Source organism: Microtus oregoni, unplaced genomic scaffold (assembly GCF_018167655.1).
Source record: "Microtus oregoni isolate MIOR12 unplaced genomic scaffold, Mior012 000010F_ref0000083, whole genome shotgun sequence".
Taxonomy (NCBI): Eukaryota; Metazoa; Chordata; class Mammalia; order Rodentia; family Cricetidae; genus Microtus; species Microtus oregoni.
The window spans coordinates 16,110,474-16,117,418 of NW_024543069.1; positions in this window are offsets into that span (position 1 = coordinate 16,110,474).

The following is a 6,945-nucleotide window of genomic DNA, read 5'->3' on the forward strand; positions in this document are numbered from 1 at the left end:
GACACTGGCCCTCCAAAGCAAAGGTTTGTTGGGGACAACAGGAAACAAATCTGGGATTTGTGTTCATGTAGACTCTAAAACACCCACAGAAACAAAGGAAAGCAAGGTTTTTAAGGCGACAGTAAACAAACTTAAATTAGTCTTAGGAAACAGTTATTCCTGGGTACAAGGATTAAGGAGGATGATATCAGTTCAGTGGTGGAATAGGCCTGATGGAGGTGGCCTTTCTATAAGTAATTTTCAGCTAGTTCATGTGAAGTTTTTATTGGGTTACAGTAGATGAAAGCCCTTTCTTCTGCCTTCATTTTGCTGAGGTTTCATATAAGTGACTCTGTCTTAGTTAGAAATACTATTGCTGTGATGTAACACCATGACCAAAAGCAATCTGGGGAAGCGGGGCGGTGATTCCACTCATAGTTTCGTTTAATAGTTCATTATCAAAGACAGTCAGGGCAGGAACTAACGCAGGGAAGGAACCTGGAGGCAGGAGCTGATGCAGAGGCCACAGAGGGGTGCTACTGTCTTAGGGCTTCTATTAGAATGAAGAGACACCATGCCCATAGTAACTCTTATAAAGAAAACATTTCATTGGGATGGCTCACTTTTAGTTTCAGAGGTCCAATCCATTATCACCATGATGGGAACATGGCGGCATGCAGGCAGATGTGGGTAGGTGAGAGTCCAACATCTTACAGACAACAGGATGTTGAGTTATCCTGAGCCTAGGAAACCTCAAAACCTGCCCCCACAATCACACATTTCTTCCAACAAGGCCATACTCACTCCAACATAGCCACATCTCTGAAGAGTGCCACTACCTACGAAACTACAGAGATCAACTACATTCAAACTACCACAGCTGCTTACCGGCTTGCTCCTCCAACTTGCTCAGCCTGCTTTCCTATAGAACCCAGGACCACCTGGGGTGGCACTGCCCACAATGGGCTGGGCCCTTCTCCATGGAGCACTAATTAAGAAAATGCCCTACAGGTCGCCATACGCCCGATCTCAGTATTTTCTCAGCTGGCACTCCCTCCTCTCTGATGGCTACCATAGCCTGTGTCAAGCTGACATAATGCCACCCAGCCCAGATTCCAACTCCGTTTCGTCAACCTTTACATCCTCAAGACAAATAAATACAGATTGCCCACGCAAGAGCCGCTCGGCTCAGTTTGGTCTCCAGTTTCTCCCGTGTACTCGGCTTCAAGAGTTCATTTAAATTTCAGTCTTAGGATGATTTATCTACTCTTCCTGCAGTTAATAAAATTCTTCTCATTGAATCTGCTGTAAATTGAGTCTTCTAGGATTTATGGACGTTCTAATTTATCTCTGCAGATTAGATTGAGGCTGATGCTATTGTCCTGGAAATTCTTAACCTAAAACAGTCTCAACAGCACATGGATTACAGCTTCCTCTTTTTCTTCCTTTCGTTTTCCTTATATTTAAGACAAGGTCTTCCAGTGCTGCGATGAAAGGCTTATGAGGATTTTTACCAATATCCCTTTCCCTCTAGAAAGCAGGTACTATGTGAATTTGGGTGCTCACTATGTACTCTGTGTACCACTATGTTTGTTTTTGCAAGGTACTGGCATTTAATCACTGATTTCTTTAAATATTTTAGTTTTAACAATTTACTTTTTATTTTAAATTAAGTATATATAGGGTATATATATGCCTATATATATACAAATATACATATGTTTATCTGTGAGTATGTACATGATTGTACAGGTTCCTGTTGAGTTCAGAAGAGGGCGTCAGATCCCCTGTAATGGGAGTTGTAGGCGGTTATGAGCTTCCCAATATGGGTTCTGGGAAATGAACTTGGGTCCTCTGCAGTGTGTACTCTCAAATCACTTAGCCCTCTCTTCAGACTTACATATGATTTCTTTATCCAACGCTACATTTCCCCCAGTATGTACAGATGCAATTAATTTGTAATTATTTAGTAACAGATTTAGAACTCTGGTCCTACCAGTCAGAAATTCTTCCTGGCTCTCCTCAGCTACTAGAATAGAGTATTGAAATCATAGTTCCAGTAAGTCTTAGAATGCAAAACCCTTCCATTTTGGGGAGCAAGTATCTCAAAAAGATAGAGCAGTCTGGCAGATGGCCACTGTGACAGACAGTTCTCTTGCCTCTTCTTAAATAGCAGCAGACACACACCAAGTTCACTACCTCCACAGCAGACACCAACATCCAAAAATGGGTCACAGGGGTGGACAGAGCGAGAGTATTGTGGGAACAGTAAACTGAACTGCAAGACTGGGATCTTCTCAGTTTAAAACTTTATCCATAGAACTGGAAGATGCGGAATAGGAGGGGGGCAGGCGGAAGTGGAGGAGGAGGGAGAAGGAGGAGGGGTAAGAGGGAAGGGGACAAAGTAGCTGCCTGTAGGTGCTGTTGAGATGACCAAACCATTTCCTACAGTTCTCCTCTGAGTGCTGTCCTCCAGCACGTAAACCAAGGATGAAGACTTGCCCCAAGACCAACACTACTAGGAAACAGGTTTCCTTGTTCCCTTTGCATGGAGGTTTGACTCAGTATACTTCCATAGCGAGGACTGATTCTTTCTGAAGTTCCGTTCACTTAGTTAAGGAAAAGAAAATGAACTTTCCACAAGTAGACTGTCTTCTAGTTTCACAACGTCATGGATGATTTTAAGGCTGTGATTTGGAGGGGAAACAATGGTATATTAGAAAGTCTTTATATTTTGTTGTCCATATAATCCAGGGGAAAGCTTACATACCCAGAGTCCTATCCGTGGTATATGACATTCTCTACATCTAGGAATATGATTGTCACCAGTGTTGGTATTGCTGCCATTTTTTAAAGCATGCCTTCAGCATAAGTGAGATCTTGACTGGTATGCAGCATTCAGTTCAACACACAACAGTGTGTGTTCTTAGAAAGAAGGGAGACATGTCGTTTAAGCATATCCCTCCAAAAGTTCTCGAATGTTAGCATGTGGAAGCTGGGGGATCTACGTCTATCAGAAGCTGGGCTTCAAAAGCATCTGAGAAAAGCCTGATTTGGGTAAAATTACATACTCTATCTGCAGCAAAGGAAGCAATACTCCTTAGATAGTCCAAGAATTCCCCCAGCTTAACTGAAGCCACATGCTTTGATTAGGCATCCAGACTATTAAAAGGGCAGTGTGGCTTGTTTGCTAAGAGGTGTTTCTGAGTAGCTGTGAGTTTGCATTCTTGCCCGGTCTCCCACATTCTATAATGCACAATGGAGCAGTATAAGTCATCAGAACCTGGAAAACACCTTCCGAGGAACGGCTAGTCTCTCCTTGGACTTAATATTAGACTCAAAATAAAATGTTAGTATGTTCAGTCACAGGGGTGTTGAGGTTCTTAATTTCTCTGCTACAATAATTCAATTTAATCTGGTTGCAAAGTGGCCAACCAGAAGGCTGACTCTATTATACAGGAGCCTAAAGCCCAGACAAATGCAATTTGAATCTTTTTATGTCTCCTTTAATCTCTAGTTTCCTTTGGTTTAGTCCACCAGAAGATCTAGCTACTGAAGATTTGCTGGAGAAATTGGATCTCTTTGGCTGAAATGAAATTGTTGGTTTAAGTCTGAGTTTTGCTTGTCAATGTGATCTCGTTACTCAGAAACAAAATTGACTGCCAGGAAAGTGACAAATTTAATTTTTGAAAAGATGGAAGAGAAATGGGATAGATAATTAAATTGAGACCGCATGACTAGAACATTGTAGAGTCCCCTCCTGTCTATTAAAGTGGCCAATCTGCTTTTCAATGTTTTAAAGAGAAACAATCCTGGGACAACCAACAAGCTTCTTATCCATTGCTACCTCTGTCCCATTTGACGGCTGCAGGGTATCATCTTCCTTTAGTTAAATGCTCCTGCCTTGCAGCAAGGACTCTTGGAACACGGGGTGAACAAGGCCTTGAGGAACTGCAAGAGAGGCTCCAGGGAAACAGACCAAGAAATTTTCACCTCAGGTGTATTTTGTTCTCTGGATTGCTCTTGGACGCGATTTCATGCCTCCTGTGACAAACACTGACATTCAATTTCTAAGACAAGTTTTTTCTTGTTAGATGTCAGAATACAGCTATAGGACTCAGTCTGTACCCTGAGTCTGGATATGGCCTCTGCCTTGCTTTGTGTTTTCCCTGATGGAATCTATAGTCCATGCCAGGCAATTGTGTTTAAATTGGTCTGTCCTGAGAAAGTTCTGGGAAAGGCTGCTCTGTCACTATTTAGTGTGTGCTCATTGACATTTATTGACATGTTTTTCTGATCTTGTTTTTTTCTGGACTCAACCTTCCTTGGGCCATTGCTTTCTGTTACATTTGTGTATAAAGTACACGTGTCCTGAAGTAAGGTTGTCTACAGCATCAGACGATAGTCGGCCCCATTTTTTCAGGTTCTCTGATCTCAGGTCTCCCAGACACAGATCTCCATAGGTTAGTGAACATCAGCAAAGGACCTTACCTTTTCCCAAGTATTCAGAACAGAAAATCTGTAGGCTATTCTCCTCTTCTATCTTGAGTTTCAAAATAAATGCTGTGTGAAGTTTAAAGATAAAGTTTCTAAGAGGGAGAATGGCCCCTTCTAGAGATCTACAGTACAATAAGAAAGTACTGTACACTGAAAATTCAATTAAGATTCATGTTGAGTATTGTTATTATATTAACACAAACTTTAAAAATATATTCAGCAGAGATAAAGCTAGTGTAAATAATATAAAAGAAATACAGAAATGAATCAATAAAATTTTACTTTTATCCTACGATGACTTTAATGATTTGTAAAATTAAATACCTGGGAGTTTTGCAAAGTAGTTTTATGGTACCTTGGCACATAGGCATGAGCTTTGTCGGCTGTTTGGTATGGAGAATGTTTGTGTTCCCTTTAACAGCTTGTTGATTCTTTCCTTGAATACTGGGATTCCACACCATGTAAGCAATTAGGTTGGATCAACTCAGGTAGGTTGTGAGTGTGCCTGATTGGTAGGGTCCCCAGGCCAGACCACTTCCTAGGCAGCTCTTAAGGCTAGCATGATGATGCTATAGCCAAACTAGCTGATAAGAGGGTTGTGGTGTGAGTGTGGTTGGAATCCCCTGGGGAGCAGTGGGCCTGGTGGTCAGTCGGGGTGGCCATTTAGTGTCCTATCTACCCCAACCACAAAGCACTTGCTCCCAATCACAGGGAACGCCAATGAGGAAATCTTTCACTTTGAGATCTGAAACACTAGGTGAAGGCCAAACGGACTCATGGGATTCATTTTTACAGCGGACTGTGGTCTTCTCGAGACTGGGGTTCCAGTGATTTATGTGGTCTCCCCTGACTCTTCCTCTGCCCTCTTCACAACTCCACTCCATACCAGCTGGCACGTGGAGGGCGCTGGGATTTCTAAGACTTCATGTTGATGAAGAGTTTCCGTGACACTGACTTGGCCTTCTTTTCTCCTATCCTCGTCATTGCATGATGCGTGCATTTAGAAAAAAAAACAAAAAACAAAAAACAAACAAACAAAAAAACAAACCCATGACTTTAATGCTGGTAAACAGTCATTGAAACGGGCCGACCCTGGAGAACCACCCGCAGGATACTCTCACGCTTATCAGAGTCCGTCTGGTGGCCACTTCAAGCTGTACGGAACGCTCCTGCTTCACCCTAGAGGCTTCCCTTCACCAGGCACTATGACTGTGACGCCGGAGTAGGACAGCCTGTCAAGTTGCCGGGTTGCACAGGGCTTATTTTCGGAGATGTTAAAAGGCTGGCAGATTGGGGAGGAAGAGAGAGCTGATTTTCTTTTCCTTCCCTAGGAGTAATTGAGCGGAAAGGCGAAGCCCTGGGCATTTTCCCACCACTAGCAGATGCTGCTGTCTGTGAGGAGGAAGTGCAGTCTCTCTTCCTTCCCCATCCTCCTTCTCCAGAGGGTGAACCCAAGGCTATAACATTGCGTCAAGCATTTCTCCTTTTTACAACGAAACTGTTCTTGGGTTTGAAGTACGGATTCAAATGGTTCTTAAAGAGAGTGTGGGGGCTCTGAAAGCTTCCAGGAGGTGGTGAGGGTGGGGGGAAGGGCAGCAGGAGATGCCAGAAAGCCTCTGAAACGGATAATGTCTCCTAGGAGCCAAAGCTTTGCTTGCTCTGTGCAGCAGGACTCCAGCCACCGACATCCCCAACACAAAAGGTTTCCTCTTCTGAAACAGGTTTTTGTGTTTGGCTGGATTCCCTGCCCAGGGTTATCTCATGAGGTTTCTTGGCAGTTGGGCCTCCTTCAATGGGATAAAGGCTTTGGAGCTCTGTTCAGCCCTGCTCTGAACAGGTGCTGCAATGCCCAGGCCTTGGGGATGGCTGTGCTGGAGCTTGGGAAATCCTGTGCATGTATGCTGTGGTGGTTTGAAAGAAAATGCCGCCCCCCCCCCTCACATATGAAGTGGCGCCATGAGGAGGCGTGGCTTTGTTGGCATAGGTGTGGCCTTATTGGAGGAAATTTGTGACTGTCGGGTGGGTGGGTTTTGAGGTCTCCTTTACTCAAGCTATGCTCAGTGTGGCAGACCATTCACTTCCTGTTGCCTTCAGATCAAGTTGTAGAACTCTCAGTTCCTTCTCCAGTACCATGTCTGCCTGCATGTAGTCAAGTTAAATGTTTTCCTGTATAAGAGTTGCTATGGTCATGGTGTCTCTTTACAGCAATAGAAACCATAAATAAGACATTTGCCTCTGAGGAGACAGGGAGGACAAGAGGAAGATCTGCAAAGGGACAAGAGAGAATTTTCCAGGAATTAGGATACAGGCAGGGTGGACTTTGGCCTCGCTGAGGCTTTTTGGAATAGTGGGTGGGGTTCAACTCTGCTGCCCATCCCCCAGGGGATACAACTAAATTTGGAAACCTGCTTTGAGTCTCCTCTCAATACAGTAGGAGCCAGGGATCTCGAAGTTTCTCCCAGCATTCTG